The 15,166-nt window shown below is 49.7% G+C and overlaps 1 protein-coding gene across 2 annotated transcripts in view; it reads right to left on the reverse strand.

Annotated features, from left to right (window-relative positions):
* Nucleotides 1-15,166, reverse strand: part of SLC1A7 (solute carrier family 1 member 7) — a 50,026-nt gene that overhangs the window by 20,135 nt on the left and 14,725 nt on the right. The window lies entirely within an intron of this gene.

The following is a 15,166-nucleotide window of genomic DNA, read 5'->3' on the forward strand; positions in this document are numbered from 1 at the left end:
GCAAGTGGGTGAAAGATCAATTAAGGAAATGCCTGTGCTTTGCTTTGCTGCCAAAAGGATTTTTCCCTAAAGCCCTTTCATTCTCTCAGATAAAGGAAGTATTTGTCTGGTTTTAATCACGTAAACAAGAGTGGGTAATCCCTTCATGCACGCTCCTCTTATCGTCAGGCTACACGAAGGCAGCCTCCAGCGCGAAGGCTGAGCACAGAGGTCCTCCACCCAGGCTGTAACTGTGGCTGTCAGTGCCATTCCCTCTCTGTTGGCTGCAGCAAAAGTGTGCTCTTCCATTAAGGCACAGTTTAAGGGTCCCCTCCATCAGGAAGCCTTCCCTGACCCCCAGACTGGGTGAAGGCCCCTCCTCTGGGCTCCCACAGCCCCTGTGCTTCCCTCTGCCCCAGGGCCCACCTCGCTGAGTTGCCAAGGACTGTTCCCCAAAGTGTCTCCAGGACTGGACCTGGGTCCGAGTCAATGCTGGGTTGAGAGTTGGCTCAGGTCACGGCTGGGTAACAGTGCTGAATGAAGGTGTGAATGACTGGAGTCCATGTTTACAATCTCCACTCACCCCTCATCTGCCAGGACGCCATATGTTAGTGATGGGCTTAGGGTGGGTCTTGGACATAAATCCTGAAGGGCTCATAATGGGATTGCTCAGCCGGGGGCGGGGGGGCACCCTGTCAATCATTATCCATGAGAGAGATTATCCCAGAACGGGGCCAAGCAGTTCTTTGACCACAGAAGATTCCCCCACAGTCGAGTCCTACCATCTCTGCCACGGGGAAGCCATGGCTATGCGGGTGGACGGGGACTTGCCTGAGGTCACACAGAACACATGTGACCATCGGCCCAGAACTCAGGCCCCGACTCCAGGCCTGCCCTCTTTCATCCATGTCTTTATTCAGACCTTTAAAGCACACCCACTTATGCCATGCCCTGTGCCCACAGAAAGAAATCAGAATTATCTCTGACCTTAGGAATCCCTGGTGGTGTAGTGGTTAAGAGCTACAGCTGCTAACCAATAGGTCGGCAGTTCAAATCTACCAGTCGCTCCTTGGAAACTTATGGGGCAGTTCTACTCTGTCCTATAGGGTCGCTATGAGTCTGAATCAACTTGACAGCAAGGGGTTGGGTTTTTTTGGTTTCAAGAGTCCCTGGTCTGGCAGGGGGTGGAGAGGAGGAGGGAAACAGACAGGGGCAGATTATCCATCACATCATGTGGTGAAACCCATGGAAAATTGTTCGCTACCATTAGTAAGTAAGCACAAGTAAGCCCGCGCTTACCTGGTTTACTAGGCCATCCACCCCTGTAAGGGATTGTAAATTTGAAAAGAGGCTTTGAATCTGTAGGAAGGTGCTGTGGGGTTGGGAGAGAGGCAGATGCCAGCCATATTTAGAAGCAAAATCTTTGATGTGGTGAAAAATGTGAAATTATTTGTTACAGATGATCTGATAAGCAAGGTAAGTGCTATGCTTACCTTGCCAATTGGATAATCTGCCCCTAGAGACAGTTATGGACACTTTGGACATAATGGGCACCAAGAAAACATTGGATAAGGTAGACCCATCAGTACCATAAGGGAGGGATCGCTTTTAGCTAGGAGAGTCAGGAAGGGCTTCCTGGAAGAGATGGCATTTGAGTTAGCTCCTAGAGGATTAGGAAATGGGGTGCATATGCTACGCAGGGGGACAGCAGAAGCAACTGGGGAGGCCAGGAGACTGGAAAGTGGGAGAACACTGGGCCATTTAATGTGGTCGGAGCTCAGGCTGTATTTGAGGAGCAGTGATAGATGGGACAGGGAAGACAGGCTGAACTCAAGAGAAGAGGGTGGTCTTAAGTGCCAGGACCACTGGCAGTGGGGAGCCACGGAGGGGGTGACACAGGAGGGAGGAAGGCTCTGGAGGTGCTTCAGCACAACTCATCTAGCAGAATTTGTTGGACGTCTGAGAAGGGAAAGCTAAGAATTCCTCAAATATACAGAATGGGAACAAAGTTTACCGGGAGGGTCACCAACGCGGTGTTCTTAAGAGCAAAAACCTGGGAACAACCTAGGAAATCGTTGATGCAGATTAGATAAAAACTTACTATGGCATGTCTGTGCGATGGAGTTCTAAGCAGCCATTTGAAGTGACGATGTTATCAGAAAGATGTTCCTAGTTTGACGTTAAGTCAGGGGCAGATTAACCAGTAAGCAAGGTGTGCATGGGCTTACTACATTAAGCAAGATACTCAGGGTTTACTTGTGTTTACTTATTAATTCGTAGTGAATGGTTTCACATGGATTTTACCACATTATGTGACATCGTTGACCATAGATAAGTAAAACAAACAAACAAAAAAAAAACCAAACCCGCTGCCATCGAGTCGATTCCAACTCATAGCGACCCTATAGGACAGAGTAGAACTGCCCAATAGGGTTTCCAAGGAGCGCCTGGCGGATTCGAACTGTCTACCTCTTGATTAGCAGCCGTAACACTTAACCACTACGCCACCAGTGTTTCCATAGATAAGTAAACACGCACCAATCAGCCCTGTGTGTACCTGCTTATTGGATAATCTGGTCCTGTGTTAAGTGGAAAAAGCAAGTTATAAGATAATTTGTAGCTCTGCAGGGAGCCCTGAAACTTCATGGGAAAGAGATTTCTTCCAATTTGTGGTCCAGATATATATCGAGTGTTTGAGGGATCATGCAGGAGAGGGGTGCTTGTGAACACCAGACTTTAGAAAGAGAAAAAGGGCCCCTCAGAAGAAGGGCCCCTATGGATGAGGTCCAACACAGGCTGGGGCAGAGTCGGGTGGAAAGGGAGGGACCACAGATCTTAATATGGCAAGAGAAGGCCTCTGGCCTCACCCTGATTCAGCCGTGGGGGCAACCCATGGCTCTGTAAAGGAGAATGCTGATGGATAAAACGGAAAGAATTCCACCACCTGGGTTCTGCTCTTAACCCCAGCCCCCTCAATAATGGGAAGTGTTTCCTGTTGGTGAAGAGCAGAGATGGGGTAGGACTGGCAGGCAAGAGCAGAGCAGACACCCCACCCAGGCAGTGCCAGAATGACCAGTAGGCATTGCAGAAGCCAAAAAGAATAAGGAGCTAAGGAGGGAAGGGTAGGAGGCATGGATTCTTTTCAGACAGCCCCACTCCTGGAATCCACAGTTTTAAGAAAGGTCTAAGTTCGTGTGGTCATCTGGCTGGTGGTGGCTTCTTGTGGCCCGAGCCTTTAGGGCCAAGGAGTTAAGGTAACCTTTCTGAGAACCGACAAGCTGGGGCAGGTTACATGGTAGTCACATGGACACGGACAGAAAAGAAATCTCCAGAAAGCAGGAGGTGTCCTTCAAATGGTGGGATCATGGGCAATTTTTGTTTTATTTTTAATATTTCTGCAAGTCCTCTATTATTTCTAGGATGAGCGTGGCTTCCTTGTGTGATGGGAAACACAACCCCTCAAGTACCAGGCAGCCACAGAAACCATAATTTGTTTGGAGCTTTACTGTTGCCCAAACAGCTGAACATCTACACCTGAACATGACCTTCCAAGTCAGTGCTGCCCAATAGAATTATAATATGAGCCACATTCGATATTCCAAATTTTCCAGTAGTCACATTAAAACTCAAAAAGAAACGGGTAAAATAAAAATAAAGCATATCTAATAATATACTTTATTTAAACAAGTCTATTCAAGATATTATCATTTCAACGTGTAATCAATATAAGAATTTTTACAATTCTTGGGTTTTAGATTTAAATTAATGAAATGAGATTAAAAGTTGTTTCTCAGTTGCACTAGCCACATCCAGGTGCTCGGTAGCCAGTGACTACTACCATTTCGGATGGGCGCGGTTCTGAGCTCCAGAGAAGGAAAATAAAGCCCAGAGAAATGGAGATATTTGGCCAAGCCACTCAGCTGATAAACTGTAGAGTCAAGACCAGAACAGGATTTCTGATTCAGAACTCTGGGGTTTACTCCTCTGCTATAGTGGCTGTGGTACAGAGCTGGTTAAATTCCTGTGGGGGAAAAAAAGGCCTTCTGGTTTTGTCTAACCATGATTTTAATGTGACCCAGTCCATGTAATGCCTGTTGAGTTTAACTCTCAGAGTTCCCGACCTGCACCGTGGCTACAGTCCTCAGATTTGTGGTGCTGAGCGCCCCGTCTTTGGAAGTATCCAAGTAGAGCCTGGATGGCCACCTGTTGAGATGCTAGAGCGAGGCCTCCAGATTGAGTGGGACGTTGCATGAGGATGACCTCAAATGTTTCTTCTGGATTTGTGGCTTATCAGGGAGGGAAGAATAGGTAATATTGCCTCTCCACTCTCAGGTTGGCTGGGAGATACTGGAAGCCTGAGGCCCCCAAGGGCCCCAGGGAAGAGCTGCAGGGAGCCTAGAGGTCTGGAACTCCTTCCATCTGGCCACCACTCAGAGCCTAAGGGATTGTGGATCAAGAGATTGCGGTGATTAGAGACATTAACCCTGGGAGGCAGTGGGGAGTCGGCAGGGCTTCTGGGGCCCAGGCTGTTTCAATCTGCTAATGGTTCCACCTGTGGGAGTGGGGGAAGGGGGGTGGTGGCTGCCAGGCGCCTCTGGGAAGGAGAAAATGGCCACTCACTGACCATGACCTGGTTCTCACACCAGGCCCTGAGGTGGGTATCGTGACCCCGTCTTACATGGGGAGGCTCTGGGAGCTTGGCCATCTACCCAAAGGCTCGTTATGAAGGGGTAGGGTAGGACCAGAAGAGCTTCCCTGTGGCTCTGTCAACTGCTGTCCTGCACACCTCACTGTGGAAAGCAGACAGGCTGCCCAGACTTCTGGGTGCCTCCAACCCCACTTTAAAGTCCTTTGGTGGCTCCCCATCACTCTCAGGAACCGTCCAAACTTCTTCACTGGCCTTGGGTTCAGGGTGGCCTGAATCCCTCTCTTCCTGGCCATGCTGATCCGGCCACACTGGTCTCCCTGCTACTCTTTGAACTACCTTTGCACTTGCTGTTTCCTTTGTCTGGAATGCTCTACCCACCCGGTGCTCCATCCCCAAGCCTGATGAATTCCCACGTGCCTTTTCCAAGGTCAGTTTAGACAACCCCTCCTCTAGGAAGGCTTTTCAGACAGGCCGCATTTCTCCCTACCCCCAGGCAGTGGTGCCCAGAGCACCCTGAGCTTCCCCATTGGTTAGACTGGCACCCCGCCTGCCCCTTGCCACCGAATGTGCAGGACCCAGCCCAGCACATGCACCTGGCAGGCTGGCAGGGAGCATGTGCTGAGTGAAGCAGTGAACATTGAGGAACCCAATCCCTTGCCCCACCCTCCCTGCTTTTCCTTTCCTGTCCTCTCTTCTCCTGGTCCCTCTAGTCTCAGTTCAGGCCCCTTCTCCCTCAGCAGGCCTCCCTGAGCCCCCAGGTAGGCAGCTCCTACGTGCTCTGGCACGCATCCCTCAAGAGCTGGGCGGGAGCCCTTGGGCAAGTGACTGAGCCTCCATGTGCCTCATTTTCCACTGGAGGACAAAATGGCGATAATGATGGTACCTTCCTCATAGGCTTATTGTGAGGGTTAAATGTAAAGTGAACTCTGGCTTAGAATAGTGCCTGGTACATGGATTCCAATCAATAAATTTCAATTATTCCTCTGTGTCGTCATCGTCTGTTCTGTGACTGCTTCCCCCAGCTGACTGTGAGCTCCTCCAGGGCAGGGCTGAGTCTGTTCAGTTCTAGGTCCTCAGAGCCCAGAGTCTGGGATAGGCCTAGGTGCAGGTTTGCTGATGTGTGTGATGTTAAACCTGGGCAAAATTCTAGACCAGATGGTTAAAAAGACAACTTGTGAGCCCTGGTGAATGAGGATCCATTGAGGGCTCCCTGAGAACAAGTCACTTGGACAGCCTTGGTCCCCTCGGCAGGTTTAGGGGAGTGCCCCGGCACTGTGTCTGAATGACATCAAGGCAGTTGGGACCAGAATCTTTGGGAGAAGGCCAGGGCTTGGTGATGGCTTGGGGAGTCAAATGACTATTTGTAGCCAGTGGGTGTTTTCAGTGAACAGAACCTGGAGGGGTTCTCTAGAGGGGTGACTCAGGGTGCTTCCAGCTCTCTTTTTCCTGGGCATTTTGATCAATGGCTTGGACAAGGCTGCTGACAGCATGTGGATCAGGTTTGTAAAGGACAGGAAGCTGGAGGAGCAGCTTATGTGTTGGAGGAGGGAATTGGGACCTAAGCAGACCCCAGCAGGCTGGGACAATGGGCCAGCTCTGACACAATGAAACTGAACACAGACACGTGGGGGGCCGAACTTGGCTTCAATAGCTTGGAGAGCACAAACAAGGCGCGGGATTGGGGAGACTGAGCCGCAGCAGCAGCACGTGGAAAAGGGATTTTGGGGCTTTGCTGCCAACTTAGTGAGTCACCTGGGGAATGGGGCTGCCAAAAGGCTGGTAGACCTCAGACTGTGGGACCAGAACTCCGGGGAACTAGGGGAGAAGGTCATGGACCTGCCCTGATGTTGAGATCCACTGGAAAGGGACAGCAAAGGTGGGGAACATCCCACAGAGGGCAGCTGGGATAGGTGGAGAGTGACAGAGACTCAGGCCTGGGGGAAGCAGCTGAAGGAGTGGGGGCCGTGGAGCCTAGAGCAGGGCAGACCTGGGAAATGCTGAGATTGGTGGGGAAGCAGATCTTAGCTCAGCTTGAGAGACCACCTCCTAACAGTGCTCTGGAAAGACCACCCTGAGAGGCAGTGAACCCCTAGTCGCTGGAGGTGTGCAAGAAACTTGCCAAAGTCACAAAATGAGTAAGTAGATTCAAACCCTGATCTACTAGCATGACATCCAGTCACAACATGCTGGCACTGGAAGCACCTGAGAGACAAAAAGGAGCCCCAACACTGGTGGCCAAGCCCTTTCTACAGCTTTAGCTGACCTAGTCAAGGGCTCTCTCAGGCTGCCCCTGGGAGGTAGCTGGAGGCAGTCCACCGACAGGCGGCAGGAAGGAGGCACCTGGAGAAGAGGAGCACCTCAGCCCTTCCAAGCTTCATGATATAATTTCTTTCCCCCAGGCAGACGACAGGCCCAGCAGCTGACAGCAAGCGCCACGTTAGCACTGAGTTACGCTTCCCAAATGGCTCTGCCACACCCCATGCCCCAAGCCAACTCTTTCTAAGATCTGAGGCAGGATGCTCTGTCCAACCTCCCACTTGGCTAAAGTCTGTGTCATCTGGTCCCAGCACCCTACTTCCAAAGGCAGAAATCTCTCCCCTGCCTCTTTTTTACATACCTCATAGGATAGGGAACTCACTATCTCAAGTCAGCCCCCTCCCTTGTGGGCTCTTTATGCTTATTAAAAGTCCTTATTAGAAACACAGACCAAAATGCTCCCTCCAAGGAAGAAAGACGGGGAGAGAGTGCAACTCAGAGTTCAGGAAAGAAGAAGAAAGGAAGGGGCAGCACAGAGATCGGCATGGGCTTGGTTTGACCCTGCTGCCCTGACCTCCCCTTCTGCCTGCTGAAGGCCCCTCCTCCCCAGGTTCTGGGGGTGCTTGACCCAATCAGGACTTGTACAAATAACAAGCTTGAGCTGAATCAAAAGCAAACACTGGAGGAGACGCAGCTGCAGCCCTCAGAGAGCTCACCATTTCTCTATCATGAAGGTTGTGTTCCCAAGTATAATAAGGGTCAGGCCTAATTCCCAACTCCATGCGAGCTAAGCCACTACCCTTTTCTCTCCTACGTGGCCAAGACTGGCAGATGCAAGGGAGCAGAGCGTGTCCAGGGACGGCTATCACTCTGCTCTACAGCTGCAGGCTGTTGTCTCCATCATTAGCAATGGTTTCCTTGGGATACATGTCATGACACAGCTTACCATCAGTGGCCACCATACTATGGTTAGGGAACCCTCTGCTCCAGTGAGGAGGAGCAGACAGAGGGAAGAAAAAGTGGAAAAGACCCCAGAGCATACAGGAACATGGGTCTTTAGCCCCCTGCCCTCTCCAGCAGTGCCCCTGGTTTCTACTCCCACAAGGCTCAGGCTGGGCCTGCCCGTGGGAGCCTCTCCCCAAGTAGGAAGAGCCTCTTACCAGGTGGTAGGCACCTTCCCCAGGTGGCAGGAGATTCTCCCCAGGTGGGAGATGACTCTCCCCAGGTGGAAAGAGACTCTTCCCAAGGGAGATGAGCCTCTCCCTAGGTGGAAGGAGATTATCCCCAGGTGGAAGGAGACTTTCCCCAGGTGGAATGACCCTCTCTCCAGGTGGAAAGGACTCTCTCCAGTGCAGTGCCTCTCCACAGAGAAAGATAGAAAGAGCTTTCAAAGAACCACACCCATCTCCTCAGACTTGAATATGTCCCTTCCCTGCACCCTGCTGAACACCTGCTTTGGGTGCTGTGAAGTCCCAGAAATAAATGAGGTGGATTTGTGGTCCTCGAGTTGCTCATGGCTCAGTGGGTGGGAGGCTGGCAACTGGACAACACATGACCCTGGATGATGGCTGTGATTGGGAGAGGCCAGAAGTAGAGTCTAGCCCAGCCTGGGAATCAGGCTAGGCTTCCTGGAGGAGGCGGCAGCTAAATGGATCCTTGAAGGATGAATAAGAGCTCTCTAACTGGAAGAGGAGAAGAGCATGGGAGTCTGTGATGGGTGATAAAAGCTGGGAGCTTTTTGGATCCACCAGGCTGAAGGTCTGACCCCACCCATGGCCCACAGCTGGGCTATATTTCCCATCTTGATGAGTGAGCCAGTCAGCTGACTGGGCAAGAGAGCCAAAGACAGATCCCACGGCTCCCATCAGAAGGTCCAGCAGAGCCGCTGCTAAGAATGGCTGCCCCGTGGCTGGAAGGGCAGAGTCCAAAAGCACAGTTTGCACTACACTGGGCCCTCTGGCTGCCCACTACTTCTGCCTCCTCCCCTCACTGCCTGTCCTGCCCCCTGCACACTGGCTCCCAAACCAGACTTCAATGGCTGCCTGGCCCAGGACTATCTCCAATAAATTTGAACGTGGGTGTTTGGGAGTTTTCTGCCAAACTAGAGTTCCTCAGGGAGCGGGGAAGGGAGTGTTGAGTTCCTTTGGCCAAACACAATTTCCTGATTCTAAGAAAAATCAATTTAAAAATGCTTGCAAGGACTAGAAAGAAAAACAATCTACACACAGGAACTTACACACAGCCCCCTACCCCACACCATACACACAAAGACATATACCACACATTCACACACATACTCACACAAACACTTGGCTTGTTTTGTAATGATGTGGAACTTACGAAACACTCAGCCATGCTCAGCATCAGTGAATCACAAACACATGGTTTCAGTTTTCTTTGAATGACGCCTGGTTTAAGAAAATTAAGAATGAGGGGAGAAGAGGGTTTGGCAAAAAGCAAGTGGAGAATTGGAGGCCCTAGCTGGATCCAGATGTTGGCTTGAGCCACCCTGGTTCCCTGTGTCACTCTTGTCCGGGAATGTGTGAAAACAAGGCTCACTTGGCTTCTTAAAGCTTGAAGCAGCTCCAGCCTCAGTGGGGGCCATGCTGGGCCACATAAAAAGCATCTTCTGGGAGCTCTTTTGTCAATCTGCAGATGGCATTATATCCATGTTATGGCTGAGGCTAAGAGTGTAGTAAATAACAGGACTTGAGGTGAATCCAGAGCCCTGGGGCACAGCGATGCCCCAACAGTGTTCTCAGTAGCATCCTAAGTGCCTAGTGATAGGAGCAGGATGCTGCAAACTCTGGTCTGATCTCTGAGTGGGAGAACAAAACAGGATTACAAAGATGAGGTGGCAGCATAGATAATTCTTGTGACATCATGTTGAGTGGAAGCACCACCCAGGGTACAGATTTATTTTTGCAGAAGTAAGAGTAAGGTAGGCGTCCCTGGGTGGAGCAAACAGCTAAGCACTCGGCTACTAAGCAAAAGTTTTGCAGTGCAAGTCCTCCCAGAGGCACGTCATAAGAAAGGCCTGCCTGGCGATCTACTCCAAAAAGTCATGGTCATTCAAAACCCTGTGGAGTAAAGTTCTATTCTGAAACACACAGGGTCTCCATGAGCCTGAATCAACTCAATGGCAACTGGTTTTAATAATAAGGTATCCTCCCAGGACATAAAGGAAGAGAAAGTTGTCAATACTTTTTGGGTTATACTATAAATTAAAAGCAAAAGAAATCAGAGTAGCAGCAAGTGACATTACTAGGAGATAATGGAAAAGGAAGGCTCCCAGGTCCAAAAGACTTGGCTTTCCTAAAGAAAGAAGGTGTAATTAGTATGGGATCAGTCAGCGGTGGAAGCACAGAGGATAGAGCTGAGGGCAGCAAACCACTCAGCACTCATCCCAGCACCACCCAGGGGAGAGAGGGCCTAGTTCAAGTACATGACTCCTATGAAGCTGTGGGGGGTCCTGTCCATCAGACCATTAGCCTGATGGATAAATTTTGCCAGAGACATCTATGCTCATTGGTAGAGGCATCAAGTGCCCCTTGCAGCGATTTTGTTTGAGAAGAATCATTCAAATGGCAAATGTAAGGTGAGAAGGGAAAAACCAAAACGAAACCCACTGCAGTCGAGTCAATTCTGACTCATAGCAACCCTATAGGACAGAATAGAACTGCCCCACAGAGTTTCCAAGGAGTTCCCGGTGGATTTGAACTGCTGACCTTTTGGTTAGCAGCCATAGCACTTAACCACTACGCCACTAGGGTTTCTGTCCCAGCGAAAGGGAGACCTTTTTCCGGCTTGATGGAAGCTCCCCTCCTTGAGACTGCAGTTATGGAAAAGTGAAGCAATTTGCATCAGAGACTCAGGGGGCTTCTGAGAAAGAAGACACTAAGACCCCAAACCCTGCTCCCTGTGACTTGAAGTTGGCATCAGGGTACACTAGAGTGCCTGTGACCAATATCTATTGGCACTAAAGGCCCCCAGGGCTAACCTACCAGGAAGGAAAGGAGAGTAGGCTCAACTCAGAGAGCTAAGCAGGGTGTGACTGAGACTGCTGTGAGGAACAATGATTGAGCACTTGGGTGTGATCTAGGAGCCTAGAGCAGGGCACCTCTGTGGCCTGAGCAAGGATGTGAACCTGTAAGGGACAGTGTGAAGGCTTCTACCAAACTATGCAGGACCTGTGTTCAACAGCGACACCATGTGGAAGGAACCAGAGTAACGGGGCTAATGCAGGATCAGAAGTTCCAGGTCTGCCTTTATCTACCTGGCACTGGAAGCTTCTGCTGAATGAAATAAACTGACTCTAGCCAATGGGGTGGAGGCCTCAAAGGGAAGACACTGAACCTCCTGCTTATACAGAGGAGTAGGACCATATTACAAGGAGCCCTGGCAGCATGAAGGTTAAGTGCACAGCTGCTAACTGAAAGGTCAGCAGTTCGAACTCACCAGCGGCTCCACAAGAGAAAAGACCTAGAGATTACAGCCTAGGAAGCCCTATGGGGCAGTCTACTGTGTCCTGTAGGGTCACTAGGAGTCAGAATTGACTCCATGGCGCACAACAACAACAAGGACCATATTCAGTTCTGAAGTCAGTACAAAAGCAAAACCCAGCATAATTTAAATTTACCTTCAAGGTTCCTTAAGTTGCCTGTAAAGCTCAGGAGGTAATGTTTTATAAAGTTCATTCAAGGCAGTTTTCCTTCCAGTTTTGGAATAAGTTGCCATTCCTTTAGGTGAACACCAGATGAAGCAGCTGGCATACACTTAGAGGCTAAGTATATCTTTAAAAAAAAAAAAACAAAACCTCTCTTCATTCCCTAGAATCAGAGTTGCAGTGAGATGCCCACATCTGAGAGGTAGTGGGAATTGAGACTGGCTGAGTGAAAGCAGACCCTCCCCTCCCACAGTAAATCACGGGGGTAGGCGGGCTAGCTCTCTGAAGAGGGGAATCTCCTACTTCATTTAAATTCTTTGTCTGTAATTGAATTCCCTTAAGTTAAATGCACGTATGATGGAACTCCACTCTAAGGGCAGGTGGCAGCCTCAGCCCCAGAGTCACACTGGTTATACAATTAAATAATTAAATTGTCGTGCCAGCAAACAGATTTAATCAGTGGGTTCCCCATGTAGTGAAGCTACAGGGAGAATGTTCTGGCTGGAGTCTATGTGCATCTATCCTCCTGGGCAATTATACTTCTCTCTGTGGATGAATAAATTGGCATTTGGTCATCTCTTGCCAGCTTCAAAAGGACAGGCCTGACCAACTCTGGGGCCCAGACAAGGTTGAGCTCCTGAACTAGCCAGCCAAGAACCACACCCTGGGCCTAGTGAATTCACTTCTAAGAATAATAGGAACATTTATTTAAAGAAAAAAAATCACACTGGCAGAACCAGGGTTGTAAGATGATAGGAAGATTTTTTTCTCTGTTATCTAAAATGTTTGTAATTTGCTTATGTAATATTTCGAAATACAAAAACATCTTTAAAAGACAACTCCTAACCATCCTACAAGGGTCAGTTCAAATGTCGGTTATGAACTGCACTTCAACTGGCTTCCCACTGCTCTTTATTCATTTAACAAGCATTTAATAGGTACCTACTGTGTACCAGATCCTGTGCTGGCAATGAGAAATCAGGCAAAAGACAGAAAATCGTGTTCTTCACAATTCTTTTTATGGCAAGAGAGCTGTACTTGTTCAGGAGAAATTCCTTGATGAGCCACTTGGAACAGAAGCTGAGCAGCAATCCTACTCACGCCACAACTCCAGGGACAGAGCATGAGTGGAAGTGACTTTTGAAAGACAAGGGGCAGGATTTCTGGCTGGCCTGGGAGCAGGGGGAGAGAGAGGGAAGGTGGAGAGAGAGAGATAAAGGGGGGCACATACCCTGAGATGACCCTCAGTGATTAACACGCTTGTATAATCCCCTCCCCTTGAGTATGGGCAGGACCTGAGACTTGTTTCTAACCAATAGAATGTGGCAAAGGTGACAGAAGTCATTCTCATGATTATGTTATAGCAGATAAGACTCCATCTTAAATGACTGGAGAGAGAAATTCTGCTAGCCCTGAAGAAGAAAAGACCATGTTATGATCTGTCCATAGAGAGGGCCACATGGCAGAGAACTGCAGGCAACCTTTAAGACCTGAAGGTGACCTCCAGTTGACAACCAGTAAGAAGCTGGGGCCCTCAGGCAAACAGCCTCAGGAGCTGACTTCTGCCAACAACCTGAAAGAGCTTGGAATTGGATTCTTCCCTAGTCTGGAGCTGCCAGACAAGAACGAAACACAGCTGACACCTGGATAGTGGCCTTGTGAGGTCCCAGGCAGAGGACCCCCCCAATCCCAGGCCCTCAGACTAGGAGTGCTGCAGTGCAGGTCTGTATCAGGGTGGAGGGAGCGCCCAAGTGTGCTTGAGTCCAGGGAGACTTCCCAGAGGAGGTGACAAGTAAACAACTGGTGCTAGTTAAAATCATGAAGGAGAAGGAAGTCACCCAAGGGGGCTGCCTGCTGAGAGCAGACACAGAGCAAAGAGGTAGCTAAGACAGAGAGTACCAGGAGATGGCTGAAGGACTTACACGTTTCATGGAGGGTTTCATGGGCCTTGGAGAAGCCTGGCCAAGCTTTAATAAGTTAGAAAAACAAATATGTGACACGTGTATCAAGTGCATTATCTTACTTAATTCTCGTAATAACCCTGCCAGAAAGGTGTTCTTTCCATTTTACAGGTTAAGGGACACCCAGGCCTGGGAGCCAAAGCTAAGTGACTTGCTTAGGTTTGCACAGCTAGTGAGTGACTCCAGAGCCTCTGTCCTTCCCCTCAACTTGCTTGCAGATTCTCAGCCTCACCCACCTGGCTGCCCACTCACCTCACCCACTGTGACTTACAAAGCCACAAGTGGCCAAGGGTAGGTTGCACACAGATGGACTGTGGTGACTGAGGAGGGGCCCTGACTAGGGGCTGGGTCCAAGTGGATTCTAGACAACAAAGACCCAAGAGCTGGAAGATGCCAGATTGTGGGGAGAGTGAGAGAGCTGGGCTCCAACCCAGGCCCTCTGGCCCTGTTCCCTGCCTATTGAGGCTCCGTTTCTGCAGAACCAAGTGTTTCTGTGACTGCCCCCGCCAGATGGAGTGCCCCTCCAAGGCAGGCTCGGGGTCTTGCCATCCCTGTCGTAATTCTCCCTGTGACTGGCCACACTTCTTTCCATCTCATCATCTCTCTTTGCTTCTTTATTAGATTTCCACTCTCCTACATGACTCTTACACAGAGCACCAGGCAGAGGTCAGTGTGATCAAGGGTGAAAGTGAAACCGACCCTCTCCCAGTGTTTCACATAAAAACACAGCGGTGCACATGACCTTCTCTGTGCCGGGCTCACACAGACATGCCAATTTACTTGCTCAGATAAATGTCACCACTGTGCTAAAAAAGGTACCTGTACCCCATAATGTGGGATGCCAGCTGTGACCATGAGTTCATTTAACTTATGATACTGAGCACAACCCAGGGTTACGGTATCAGTGGTAGAGACAGGTCATCATCAATAGTTATCAACAAATAAGGAGCTGGGAGGATTTCAAAGAGATAGAAACTTTAGCTAGACTTGAACATAAAATGAACAAACCAACCCATTGCCACTGAGTCGATTCTAACTCATGATGACCCCATGTGTTATAGAGTAGAACTGCTCCGTAGGTGTTTTTTTTTTTTTTTTTTTCGGGGCTGTAATTGTACAGAAGCAGATCACAAGGCCTTTCTTCCACTAGGGCAGCTGGGTGGGTTTGAACCACCAAGCTTTAGGTTAGTAATTGGGCGCAAACTGTCTGCACCACCCAGGGACCTTAGATAGAGTAGAACTTAACTAGAGGAGGAGAGAGGCATCCATGGAAGGGAGAACAACATGAACAAAGGCATGGAGGCAGAAAAGCGTGTGGCATGCAAGGTGATTCCAGTGGGGGAGAGGGCTGTACAGAAGGGTGTGCCTGGAAAAGAGATGGGAGCATATGGAGTCATGAGAGCCAAGCTCTAGAGCTCACACTTGCAAGTTATTGGAACTGGAAGTAAATGAGCCTAAATGTGTATCCTCCCACTGCCCTGTAGCAGATACGCTGCAGAAAACCCCTGCCCCCCGGGTCACACCGGGAGCCTGGAACGGACGGAAGGCAGCAGTCTTCATGCTGCACGCTTCAGCCATCCTGGAGCCAGGGACTTTTTAACCATCAGTACACGTGCGGGCCTTTTAAAATATACTCCTGCTTGGACCCTTTGGGGA

The sequence above is a fragment of the Loxodonta africana genome, chromosome 3 (genome assembly GCF_030014295.1).
Source record: "Loxodonta africana isolate mLoxAfr1 chromosome 3, mLoxAfr1.hap2, whole genome shotgun sequence".
Lineage (NCBI taxonomy): Eukaryota > Metazoa > Chordata > Mammalia > Proboscidea > Elephantidae > Loxodonta > Loxodonta africana.